Below are 13,512 nucleotides of genomic sequence, written 5' to 3'. Positions count from 1 at the left end.
TGCGGATATATAATGACTCATTTGGTTGAAAAGCTATACCAATATTGATATATCCACCCTTTTGGAAAATTATGCAATTTTCTTCCTAAATTCTCTGACTGTATATACCTCCTTATCTGTATGCCTGTAACCCACTCTATCTCCATTATATATACATACATACATATATGTGTGTGTGTGTGTGTGTGTGTGTGTGTGTGTGTCTGTGTGTGTGTGTATACAGATATAGATATATAGATACACAGATATCCTGATTTCGATATTTCATTTTAAAAGCCAATATCAGCCAATACCAATTATATTTTTGTGCATCACTAGAAAGGATGTAAAGATTAAGAAAGGGAGGTGACGGAGATATTGGGAAAGCCTTAAAGGACAGATACATTTAAAAAAAGGTGAAATAGGGAGAAAGATGAGAGACACGAGGTTGAAAAGAGGTGAGGCAGTTTGGTAAAGGGGTTGATGGGAAGGTGCCGCAGAGAAAGACATGGAAAGGATAGCAAGAAGAAGGGATTGAAAGAAGGAGAAAAGGGTAGGGATAGGCTGAGAAAGGGTAAAAGAGAAACTAAGGAAGGCACATAGAGAGAGCAGAGAACTTGGGAGAGAGGATGCCAAAGAAAGGAGTGGGAATAAAGAAGGGAAGCAAAGGGGAGAAATGCCTGTGAGGAAAGTGAGAGAAGAGAAGTAAAAAGGCACAGGTTGCAGAAAGAGACAGAAACAATGACGAGAAATGGAGAAGAAGTGGGGATGTGGTTGGGAAAATAAGAGAAGTGGGAAAAGAGTAAGAAAGCATGTAAAAGAGAGCGAGCAAGGTTGGGGAGGGCAGAGCAAGAGGGAAAGAGGAAAGTAAGAAAGATGATGTGCGGAATTTAAATCATGGGAAAGAAAAAGGTAAAGTGGTAAGGAGGAGGGAGGGGGTGAGGTGTTTAGAGAGAAAATGATGTAAGAGGGAGAGAGACGAGGAGGAGGAGAAGAAGGAGGAGTGAGGAAGACGAGGTGAGAGAGGAGGAAAAAATAGCCAAGATGTGAGCGCAGCAGAAGACAAAGGGGGGAGTAAAGAGAGGAGACGCAAATTGAGAATGAGAGACGAGAGAGAGTGCGATGGAGAAAAAAACTGAGGAAAATAAAACAGAGGAAGCATAAATAGCAAGGAGAATAAGGGAGAGACAGTGAGGGGTGTGTGGGAGAGGAGGGAGGGGTGGAGGATGAAGAGGAGGGAGGCGGGGGAGAAACATAAGAGAGACATAAATGGCTTTGTCATCAATGAGAAATCCAGCCATGAAAGAGGGAGAGAGAGCGCGAGCGACTGAGATAGATGATGATGATGAAATGCTACGAAATAACCCGCTCGTTTCCGTGATAGCATTGACCTCTACGGTGTTTGTGCAGTGTGATTGCTGTCTGTCTCCCTGCCTTCGTATCTGCCTGTCTATCTAGATGTCTATCTGTCTATCTTCCTGTCTCAATAAAGGCTTTTCAGCTTTGTTCTCTGGCGCCATCATGCAGAGTTGGCTCCCCACAAATAATGACTAAATGTATAACAAGAAAGCAGATACCTGCAGGAAACTATTGTGGTAAAAGTGAATAGTCCGATGGATTTGTTCCCACATTCAAAGTTGTTTTAAGTTACTGGGGAACTATTTTTGTCTTCCCCCTGGTCTCGATTCTGAAACATAAGTAGTTTGAGAAGGCCCAGATAGTCTAACAGTTATATTTTAGGTATTATAAGTTGTAAAAAAAAGTAGATGCAGCCAAAACAGAGGAAATATGTGAGGAATCAGCACAGGTAAGCAGGTATTTAACAGACAAAGTAGCTCAATAACTTGCCCCCAGAAGCACTTCACTTTGCACTTCACTGCTGTTTTGAACATATTCTATCTTAATGGGCTGGGTTAACAACTAAGTTCTAGCTCTGGTGTTTTGCTACCAACAATACAACCCTCATTAGCACCTGGTTTTCTTTGGAAATAACTCCGACAATCAGAATAACAGCTATTAGCCAGCCAGCTAACATGCTAGCTCAGCAACTTTTAGATGTAGGTTATTTGTGTGTTTTATCAATTTGGATTACATCTTCAAATGTTTTAGCTTCTTTTAGCAGCTGACATGTCCAAAAATGTCCCCGCTGTATCAATGGTTACATCGTTTTCTGAATACAGTATGATTTCGGGACTGCCGTTGGTTTGCACTGTATGTTTAACATAGACCACATACAATTGTCAACAACGCTGTGGTGAATAGTTAGCTTTAGGCACCAAAGCCACTTGGTTATGTGAAGGAAAAGACTATGTTTTGGCTTACAACACCCAGGTTTGATGGCTCAAACACCACCGGGAAATGCTGCACAGGTCTGTGACGATACCAGCATTCAGTGGCTCAAATGATGAAAGAAAACTGAAAATAATTGCAGGGATTGTGTATTTCTGGAGAAACTTGACTGCGGAACAACAATATATTTTTGTGATGACCAGCTGTTGAAGAGGCTTTTTGTTCAGTGGGACATCTTTTGAACAAATGGGGCTTTGCAATTTTTGGCCTTTGGAACCCAGTGATTTTAGCTAGCTACATATAGCCAGCAGGCTAATTCTAATTCATTAATTTGATGCAAACGCAACTAGTATTGTTAGTAATGTATGCAAATCAGTAACAATGATACAATTAAGATGGTGTATATATAGTCAAAAAAGACCTAATTTAAAAAAAAAATCATTTAATCAAATGTCTGTTAAGTCAAAATCTATCACCAAATAAGATAACTCAATGGTGATTTAGCCTATGGCCCACTGATGAAATCCCTTGAATTTGCAATATTACAAAAAGGATGTGTCACAAGTGGCACGCAGTCAGTAATAATCCACTCCGCCACACACAGAAATATACATACATGCACACACACACCATCTATGCTGAGGTAACCCTTTCATCTCGCCAGCTGCAGGGCTCAAAAAGAGCGAATATAAATGCATTTACGAGACTGGTTTCGAGCCAACAAACACACTGCAATTACCGCTTATCGCAATAGGTGCCGCCAAGGAGAAGAAAACTGAGATCTTCAAGATTGTGACTTTATATGCTCAGACGTTAAGCTCAGAGGTCATGAGTTCCAGTGTATACTGACATCTGCTGACATCTGCTGAGCCTTTGGAAGTTTGTAGTTTTGTACCGTCTGCTCTTCTCTCATTTCTAAGCATGGTGCTGAAATGTAGAAAACAGAATCATTTACCTAACAGTGATGTCACAGTGCACTGACCTCCATGAGCGCACTGCATCATCACTGCGACAAGAGGAGAACTTAGACCTCAGCGAAAAACAACAACAAGAGTTTCTGCTTGTGTTAAGTAACTCGTTAAGCCATTTTGTTGAGAAAATCTTTGTGTATTACGTGGGCGACTCCAAATATGTGTGAGTGTGCGTGCGCCTGTGTGTAGTTTAATGGTGTGATATGGTCACTGCCTGTTTTCATATCTTATTGTTTATTTGCCTCTCTCAGTATTGAGCCACATCTGTGTCTGTTTGTCTCCTCATCTCTTTCTGTCTCACTATTATCTCCCTGTCTTTCCATCTTCCCATCTGTCTGTTCACCTGTCTATCTCTATTGCACTCCCACACACACACATGCACACACACTCTCCTCTGTTTCTCTTGGTGTTTTTCAGTTATTTCATCCAACACTACTTTATCTTCATGCCTTATCACTAAGCAAGGTCACTACATTTGTCTTCATGAGCTACCCTCTCTGTGTGGGTGTGAGTGTGTGGGTGTGTGTGAGGCATACGGTCACTCACTCTCTCTCTCACTCACACACACACACACACACACACACACACACACACACACACACACACACACACACACACACACACACACACACACACACACACACACACACTCATCCATGCCCCCTGGACCCTGCGCCAAACCATCAGTCTCCTTAATTCTCTTCCTCTCCTTTCTCTTCCATCTCCCCTCCTTCCCTCTCCCTTGTTCTTCCCCCTCTTTCTCTCTTACATCTCACCCATTTCTAATCTTTTCTGACTCCAGGCTTTTCTTTTTTTTTTTTGTTCTTTCTTTTTTCATTATAAACGATGTATATTGCTTTCGAGTACAGGTGTGATGGATTTTTCAAAGACGATATGATATCTACTTACGGGGGTGTATTGATCGGGACGCCCCTGAAAATTGTACATGTGCCTCGTGCTGTTTAGCCTGCGATGTGGGCAACATAAATAGTCTGCCAATAGGTCACACTCTGCTGTTTGGCTTTTGTTTCTTCGCTGAAGGGATGTAATGAATTTCTGAGTATTGAGATAAACTGGATTAATGGACAAGGTGTGTACGTGTGTGGTATTAGATAGAGAAATATAGTTGCAAAGTCCTGTTGATTTATCATAGAACATGTTAGGTGAATGACATCTGGCGCACTTCCAAGGCTTGGGCGGACATGAAACTCTACGTGCAGAGTTCATAACTTGCAACTTTCAAAGCCAATGGAAGTTTGTGTTCTAGTTTTCTCTTCTGAATCCTACTGTGAAACTCTCCTACAAAACTAACTAACATACACTCTGCTTTCCTAATCTAGTAAAGGCATAGAATGTGCCAAACATATAGTAAGTGCTGTCCCATGCACCAGTAGCCTAGTGGCAAGCTAAAGTTAAAGATTACGCATTTGGAAAAAACTGATAAAACATATAGCAGTTTATATCATTTCGCTTGAGCTCTGGGTAAATTTTGGAAGGATTCAGCAGCTTTAGCCTAGGGCATCATTCCAACTTGTAACAATGGGTTCTTTTGAAACAGCCCTGTTTTGTGCATCTGACAGTTTTCTTCTCCATAGCAATGTCAGCTGCAGCTCATGGATGTTGCAGTGTTTGGAGCCATCTGCTAACCAGACAGAAAAAAACCCCAGTATTTCTCATAAATAAAAATAAAACAAAGTTTTTCAGAAACAAAATGTCTTACTGTGAAGCCAAATTTCCAATATGGTTTAGTGTTGTTTATCAGAAAATACTGTTTCAAAAAAAAATATTGAAAACAGGTGCAACTCATTTATGATTGATATGGTAACAGATGCTCTGTAGCCGTACTTGTCCTTATCTTAATTTGGATTCTGCACTTCCCTTAATGGTGTATATGAGCATGATAAAAAAAATAAATTTAAAAAGTAGCACACAATCTCCTGCTTTACAAATGTCAGGCGAAACATAATCAGACAAAGGTCCAATCCCATTTCCTATTTTCACCCCCACCACTTGTTTCTAAGTGCCCAGTTGCCCCTCAGAGCAGAGTTAAAACAGATAGTGGTTGAAATCTTTCAATAAAATGGGATAACCCTGCAACACCCTGAAATTTCATCAGCAGTCGTCAGTGCTGTGTATGTAAACAGGCATGGCTAGTGTTGCCGTACATTGCAAATGTGATGTCCTCTGCTGTGGTGATCTCTCTTGCGTGGGCTCGAGGCATGCTTTTGTGTTTGTCAGGAGGACACTCATGCTTATGTCTCACACTCAATTAATCAAATACGCCATTGAATAAAAAAGAACACTACTTTATTTACACGCCACTAAGTGCTCTGTAGGTTAATACCAGCGACCCGTGTTCCTCCCCTGCCAGTTTGCATTGATGTTAGGCTACAGGAGCAGTAAAAATTGCAGCAACTTAGCAGCTGGACTTAATTTAAATACTGGGGATCATATTCCATCAAAGGGGGTAAATGGGACACACAAAAATGTCAAAATGCAGGACGGTAATCACAAATTGGCAAAAACAATGTAACATTAGCTAGCTAGTTTGCAACCAAGACATCTGTGTACTAACTTTTGTTATGCTTATTATAAAGAAAAGGACCATCATACATTGAAACAATATCAAACTAAGATAATACAATGGTTATGGTAATTTTGAAATCTTTATTAACATATTAAAAAACATTTGTAGGTTTCTTTTGGTGCTTGGACAGCCACCTTGACAATTATTAATCAAAACACTCAGTTTGAAATGTGACTCTGAAAAACCTCTATTTTGACAGCCATGAAGTTCTACTCCTTTATCCCAACAAGATTTGGGACACTCACAGTGGTAAGAGTAAGGGGTGTATTGGGATTGGGCTGATAACAAATGGTATGTATCATTAAATATTAATTTTGTATCAGCCGTTAAGTATAAGTATAGGGCTATTTCACAAATACTTCAGAGATACATTCTCTTACAAAAGTAGACCCAGCAGGTAAAAATAGAAATACAACCACAGGCACTCATTGACAGTGGATTATCTGCGGCAGCCCTATAGAGTCGTTAAGTTATCAAGGAGACCCCTGTGTTTTTATGCTGAAGAATATTAAAATGAGAATTTACCACATAAGGAGAAACTTCTGCAAACAACATCTCCTGCTATATTGCAATTCTACAAGTGTACATATGTACGAGAGTGTGAGGGGTTTCTAAGTGGTGTCAGGAGGGCTTTGAGCTGAAAAGATGGAGCATTTATGAGTTGATTACATATCAAGTACAGGATCTGCTTATCAGCGTACAACCCTTTTTGTACATTGGTGTTTGAGCGTGTGTCTGCACGTCTCTTGCTTCTGTGTGTGTGTGTGTGTGTGTGTGTGTGTGTGTGTGTGTGTGTTTGGCCAGACAGTGGTTCTCATCTGCAGCTCACACTCGAGACTCGATACTCCCCAAAGGTCCAACTGTTGATCTGGTCACAGCAGCTATTTTCGCCTACTCGTCTTCTTCCTCCACCTCCACCTCCTCCACGTCCTCCTCCTCCCTCAATCTTTCTCATGCTCTTTCAACTTCAAACATTCAGGAAGAGGGGGATTCTCTCACAACACGTACCGAGTGCACATACATATATTCCGTTTTTCATCTGCCTCCTACCTCCTTATGCCTTTCCAACTAAGTTTCCGCTCTGCCGAGAAGTCTCTCAAATTCAAATGTGCTTTATTGGCACGACAGGGGAGAAACCTGTGTTGCCAAGGCAAAGTACATCAGTTACAGACCAATATTTTCATATTTCTGTCTCTATCTCCCTCCCAGCTGCTGCATCTCTTCATCTTCTCATCTCCCTCTTTGGCTCCACCTAAATCTGCAGTTCCACCTCTCCCTCTTGCTTCCCTCACCGGCCTTCTTCTTCCCATCCAACTGTCTTGCCTGCTTTGTTCTTCTCTTTCTCTTCTTCTGTCTTCTCCTCCCTCCTTCTCTCATCACTCAACCCTCTCTCTCTCACACATTTTGTTTTACATTTTAGGCATTTAGCTGACACTCACATCCAAAGAGACCGCCTCTCTTCTTCCTTCTCTCTCTCTCTCTCTCTCTCCCACACATGTCGCCTCCATCCTCCCATCTGTTTCTGAATATTCTCTCCAGCTCCCTAATTATCCGTCCTTTCCGACAGCTGATCTGGGTTCAGTGACCGCGGGCTTCCCTTGATCATACCGTCCTCGCTGATCTGAGAGCGTCAATTGATCCTGGATCAGTGCGCCAACTATGAAACGCTTGATAAACACACACCTCTGTCTGTTTTATCCACCTTTCCATCCTTCCCTCCGCCCCTTCCTCCCTCTCAATCCACTTGTCTCTTCCTGCCCTACCTTCAGACAGAATTAAAAGATAATCATTTAGAGGCAGCAGCACAAATGTATGCAAAATCAATGGAAGGAGAGAAATGAACCAAACTTTGCCCAAGGTGGTGCAAATTGAAGCAAGGAGGCATTAGTTCCAGTTGAAACTTGAGAGAGAAATGTTCCCAGCGGTGTATCAGCTTCAAGCAACATGCCAATGAAATCCTGCCATGTAGTATTTACAGCAGAAAAAAATGTCCATTGGGGATTTCTGGCAAATAACACTGACCGATGACACATCCTAAGAGCTAGATTACCTGAAGAAGACAGTGTTCATGCTGGCTGCTCAGCCTGGTGCAAAAGGATTAGAAAGAAAGCACGACGGGGTAAAATGCATAATGCTGAAGCATAGCTTATTTTCTCATCTTTTCTCACCTTTGTAGTAAAAAGAAGTCAAGGAACCAATTATCATAATGGCTGTCACTATCAGCCTGCTGCTTCTTTCAGCTGCTTTGGGTTGTCTGAATGCCATCACATTAACTTTGCTGCTCATTTTATAAGTCACAGGTTCAGGCTAATGCAAAGTAAAGAGGGGAATATTTTCTGCACCTCTTCCTGATATCTCCTGATGTCCAGAGGTGCTTCAATTTAATTGCCTGTGTGTGCAGCTCTTTTCATTGTATTATCTATGCAGACCTGATGTGTCTTTTATTGTCCCAGCCCACTTTTGAGGAAAACGCGCCCACTACAACATGATGAGAGTGAGCTGCCAGCCTTCAAGGCCTCATGATTGGCTCCCAGCCTTCTGCTAGACAGAACCATTGAAAAAAATGGCTTTTTAGCCCACCCTGTGGTCCCTCCGTTTAACTCTCTGAAGTCCAGAAAATGCAAAGGCTGAAAGTTTGCTGATCTGGTGGAGGGTCGGGGAGCCACTGAGGGTTAGTCTCCATTAAATGACAGCAACAGTAGCTGGTGGTTAGTTAAAGGGAAATTAGACAATCTTTGGCAAGCTCTGTCAACGCAGTGTTGGGGTTGTGTGCACAGGTAGCTGCAAGTGTTGGTGGCACAGGGTGGAAGAAAAAAAACTCTTTATCTGCCCACACTGCCCACACTGTGATGACAGAGCTGGTTGAAAATCTGCAAAGTTTCAAAGCCGGGAAGTTTTCTGATCTGGTGGAGGGTTGGGGGACCACTGACAGTCCATCTCCATGAAATACAACAGCAAATGTAGCTTAAAAGTTAGTGATATGGGTAGTTTAAAGGAAACTATGCATATTTTCAACCAGCCCTGTCATTGCATTGTGGGCCATTTGTGTGGTGGGATTTTTTAGCATTGACGCCACAGGTGGAAGACCAAACACATTTTCAAAGTCGAAAAGTTTGCCAATCTGGTGGAGAATCAGGGGGCAACTGAAGGTCTGTCTCCATAAAATATGACAGCTACAGTAGCCTGTTAGTTAGTGATATGGGTAGTTCAAGGGAAACTTTGCCCATTTTCAACAAGCTCTTCTATTGCAGTGTGGGTAGTGTATGTGGCAGGGACCTCCAGGCGTTGGCGGCACAGGATGGAAGAGCAAACATTGTTCATCTGCACACACTGCCAACACTGTGACAGAGCTGGTTGAAAATGTGCAGTTTCCCTTCAATGGCTGAAGCAACCTAAATTCAGCCTGCAACTGTTGGGCAAGGCATTCACATGTAAACAAGACCCAACAACACATAAAAGAGGTAGAGGGGTGTTAAAACTCAACACCCAATTCAACTGTTCTCACTCAACTGAACTGGAATTTTATCAACCCTACAGATATAGGTTAGACGGGTTCTGCTACAGGTACTACTCGATTCAGAAAGCCATCATTATTTACACCCAACGTCCTGCCTCTAAGGAGAAAGATGAGAGAGGGTAGAGCTCCTGAATATTTTTTAATCAAGGGCGATAATAAAAATCCACTGATGAACTTAAGCTGTAACATTTCCAGAGGGCGCTCAAGACGCCTCTTTGAGCCAGCACTTGACCTTCTGCAGAAATGGGTGCGGTTTCATCTTAAGTGGGTTGGACAAATGATTGTTGAAGACTGGATGTCGTCATGGGTTCATTCTGCTTGTACAGAAGCGTTTGAACGAATAGTTAGATTTATTGGGCAATGTGCATTTGCTTAGCTGCAGACAGTAAGATGAGGAGGTCGATATGACTTTCATATCTGTCCAATAGAACTGAAGCTGGAGCCTGGAGAGAGTCAGCTTAAAAAAGACTGGGAACAGTTCCAATGGTTCTTCCGTTCATATAGGTGAAGAAAACTGAGATTTTAAAAGACTTCAGTTTTGGTATGGATGGCACAAACAAGATTTAGAGGTACTGGCTCTTTCCAGTCTTTATGTTATGCAAAGATAACCCACTGCTGGCCGTAGCTTCATTTTTAGTGCACAGACATTAGAGTGGTAGTTAGAGCAGAGGATAAAATTGTAGAGGAAGTGAAGAAAAATGCAAACCTAATCTCAAATTACAATTCAATCACAGTTTTATTATTATTATAATACTTTTTTTTATTATATTGAAACTTCTGTTTATCAGTGTTTCAGGAAAATCTAAAAAAGGCAATATTGTGTTTATTCACAGGCTTGAAAATAAAAAGACTACATCAGAGTTATGGCTGTCTCTGTCTGCCTCCGAGGATGAAATTGCAGTGTAGAGCTGTAACAAATTAATGGAGGACCTGCATGCATGTCTGTACTGTTTTAATTCTGGTTTATTGATTCTTATTTTTATTTCTATGGGTGAGGGGCAAAAGGTCAATTTCTGAATCACACGGGGGATGTGTTTCACACACTTACTTCATTAACCTCAGAAATAAATTGTACATTTAACTTTGAATTCTTTGTACTCCCGTCTCTTTCTTCTCCCTGCACTTGTCTCCCATTACACGTGATTATTTTAAGGACCCCTGGAAAAATATAGAGTTCAGATGATACAAAGAAACAATGTAGAAAAAGCCTTCTTTCAAGTGCTAGATTTCAAAAGTCTCTCCTGCAGTCTTTCAATCCTGTGATGGTTGTTGTTAATACATTCTCCAGAGAGCCTTCCCAGACACCCAGAAAACTTTGACTGATGCGATGTGGATCAATAGTTTTTCAGAAAATGTCAAAAAAAACATCTCACGTCCCGCATGTGGAATACTGTCTCACACTGTGCTGTGAGCAGTTGTTGTCAGTTTGTCTTGTTCTCTGAGAGGCAGAGTGGGGATCTGACCATCAATTTCAATATTTTTTTGTGCCCATTTCACTTATGACTCCTTTACACTGTAAACGTTAAAAGTGCCTGGTGCGTTTTTTAATGAAATGACACACAACTTAGAGTCATTTTCACCACAGATAAAGTCTGCCTACTCAATATCCTCTCACTAGGCGAGATCATCCCCGTCCACATGGTTTATAAATCACCAGAGAGCCATTACCTTGTTAAATCGTACTGAGGCCTGTCTGATGTCTGCTTATATGCTTTTATGGAAAGGAAGGAAACCGCACGTGACAAATAAATAAGATTATAGCTGGACTGAAAGCTAATATACAGGGTGTTTTTTTCCTGTTGAGGAAATGTTTTGCAAAGCCTCAACTTCTGCATGTCTACTTTTATAGTCTGCACACTGTATAAAATAAGCACATAAAAGGTACACCTGTCTGTGTAAGCCATGTGTGCCTGGTCTCATTAAATTTCACAGAATGAACACAGCTTAAAATTTAAATATAACATTGTCGTCTTGCAAAAAGGAGATTAGGAGAAGTGTTGTGTGTTGGGGCCACAGCTGAAAACGTGATGTAGTTTTAAAGGTATTAAGGGAGGCAGATACATCTTCTTTCCACGCTTGATAACCTTAAGTTAGTTTCTAAATAAAAAAAAAAAGTTTATGAATGTGTTTTCCCAAAAGATTTTATTTTTCAATCAAGAGCAGCGAACCAAAACAAATATCTTTATTCATCCTCGTTTCTGCAGCTGAGAGTTAATCGTTAGCTAACAAGTGAAAATGCAGCATCCAATTTGTGCTACTGTCACATAATCCTTTTACAATAGAGTATCTTATTGTTATCTTATTGTGTCTACATCATGTTGTATGCATTTCAGAGTTTATGCTCGTTGTATGAAATCATTTTGAGATAGCGTTGGTGTGAGCCTTTGACCTGACTTGCGGTGGAAAAGTACAGCCCACCTCTGTTCTAATGTTGTGATGGTTTGCCAAGATGTACTGTATGTAAATTACATAACATCAGGATGAACATGTTTATGGTGCCAACTGAAAAAAAAACATCTAAGAGACAGCATGATCTCAAGCATCTGCAGGGATGCAGCAGCACATTTTAAGTTTGGGTTTAATATAAATGGCCCATTAGTCGACTGGCTCACAAATGAATGGGCTAAATGTCTCGCGTAAAAAGAATACATCAAATACAACCTGATAAAACACAAGAGCACAAGAGCATGTCAAATCTAAAACAGATGAGGTAAAAGGACACCATCGGAGTAGGGCTAGGTGATATGGAGTAATAAATCCTGATATTTTTGACCAAATACCTCGATATATAAATTGCAACAATATAGTACGGTTGACTATTGCTGCTTTCATAAAATATCTATTTTATTCTATTCTATTCTAATTCTATTATATTTTTTAATAAATAATCATCAGTGCTGTGTATATAATTACTTAGTGGGTAAAGGCAAATAACAGAATGCCAGTTTCCAAAATCTAAGACAATATCTAGTCTTATTTGGCAGTATTGATATATAATGTACAATAGTGTTGTCATGACACTGGAATTTCTAACTTTTGATAATATACTTCCTATATTAAATGCTATTTTTAATATACTATAATATACCATTAATATAATATACCACTGGCAAAAACACAGTACACTGTGAACAAAACATTGAAGCCCAAAACAGTATGGAGTTAAAATGATCAGAAAAAAAAATCTGTCTCTATTTTGTTATAAGATTAATTGTGTCATTATATTTTCTTGCTTCAGCCTCTCAAATGTAGCGATTTTCCTGCTTTTCTCTTTCTTAAAGAGCGTAAACTTTGCGCTTTGGACTTTGGGTCAATTAAAATGAGGAATAAGACGACAGCATGTTGTGCTCGAGGAAATTGTGATGGACATTTTTCACCATTTTCTGACATCCTATAGACAAAACGACTACTCAAGAAAATAATCAGGATTGCCAAAGGCACCCTGGAACGCTCCCCACAGGTCAGAGTCGCACAATGACGACTAAAAAATGAGAACTGTCTGTCAGTGTGCTCATGGCTTTGTCTCCTTTCCTGACAGTATTCACTCATCTTTTGTGGTTTACAAACTATTTTGCTGGTCGTGCCAACTCTTCCAGCGAGCTCAACCTCGAGCCCGCAGTTCAACCAGGATGTTAGCACACTCAAACCTACTTTCAAGACTTACTGACTCACTCTGAAGCTGCTGCGGCTCCTAAAAAGAAAGCACTTTTGGATGAGAGCTCCAGCTAAAAGTCAGATATGTAAATGTAATGTCCTTGTTTGTTGTCTTGATTTCAAAGTTTGGGTTTCTCCGCCTGTCTTTATCTCCCTCATGTCCATCTTTTTATCTCAATGTCGCTCTCGCTGTCTCCTGGTAGTCTTGCATTAATGTAGGAACCCATCTGTTTTCATGCTTTCCTGGCTGTCTAATCTCTTCTATTAGCAGCGCTGGGTTCTTCTTCTTTTTTTTTCTCCCCTCATCCATCCACCCATCCACTCCCACACAATTCCTCCAGGGTATCTGTGGGTCCTTAAAAGGGTCTTAAAATAAATTATCCAGAATTAAGGCCTTAAAACGTATTAAAATATCCCGTATTGGCTATAGTTATCAGATCATTTGTATTCACCATGGAATGACAGGTTCCTTTGCTCTAAATGTTCACGCTTAGATTAATACAGGACAGGATTAG

General features: G+C 40.7%; 1 protein-coding gene across 4 annotated transcripts in view; it reads right to left on the bottom strand.

Moving 5' to 3' along the window:
- Positions 1-13,512, bottom strand: part of cadm3 (cell adhesion molecule 3) — a 108,491-nt gene that overhangs the window by 46,748 nt on the left and 48,231 nt on the right. The gene's annotated exons all lie outside the window — the stretch shown is intronic.

Source organism: Plectropomus leopardus, chromosome 12 (genome assembly GCF_026936395.1).
Source record: "Plectropomus leopardus strain MGB_pleo_1.0 chromosome 12, ASM2693639v1, whole genome shotgun sequence".
NCBI classification, from domain to species: domain Eukaryota; kingdom Metazoa; phylum Chordata; class Actinopteri; order Perciformes; family Serranidae; genus Plectropomus; species Plectropomus leopardus.
Note: the sequence above shows the minus strand (reverse complement) of the source record. Positions and strands in the feature narration are given on the sequence as shown.